Raw genomic sequence first — 677 nt, 5'->3', positions numbered from 1 at the left:
AAACACCGAAATTCCCCAGCAGGATACCGAGAACCTCCCCATGGAGCTCATTAACTCAATAACCTCTCGAAATAAGCCCGTCCAACACGGCTATTTCCCGCAGTCGATCATTTCACCCTCAACATGGCTGGCGAGCCTCAAAACGCACCTTCAACATGGCTGGCGAGCCTCAAAACGCACCTTCATCGCGGCTGGCAAGCTCTATCATATCCGCAACACGGCTGGCGAGCCTTTGCGCGCAAACAAGAAACGATTCAAGGACATATCCAGAACATGCCTCAGGTATGACTCCTTCCTATGGCTGGCGAGCCTTTGCACGTAGTCTAACGGACTTAAAACGACCCACATGGACAGTCGACAGACTCTAAACTGTTCCCGACGGCAGGTCCTTGAATCGTATCCCCGAGTTGCCTTGGCGTTGCCTTTTCCGACGGCAGGTCCTTGGCCCGAAAGAATTCGGGCCGCCTCGACGTCGCTTCGGTCTCCGGGTTGTAATCTTCGATTGACGTGGGCGCTATACTTTTGAATTTCGCCCTATCCAAGCCTCAGTCAAAGTGGGGGCTCTGTAGATACCCAGTATCTGTTGATTCCCTAACAAACACCCGATGATTATCGGACTACAACATGCTTAGGAATTACTACGTTAAATCGACAGTTTTGTATAACTATACGTCGGA

The sequence above is a fragment of the Silene latifolia genome, chromosome 10 (assembly GCF_048544455.1).
Source record: "Silene latifolia isolate original U9 population chromosome 10, ASM4854445v1, whole genome shotgun sequence".
Taxonomy (NCBI): Eukaryota; Viridiplantae; Streptophyta; class Magnoliopsida; order Caryophyllales; family Caryophyllaceae; genus Silene; species Silene latifolia.
The sequence above is the reverse complement of the archived record's forward strand: the minus strand, read 5'-3'. Positions refer to the sequence as shown.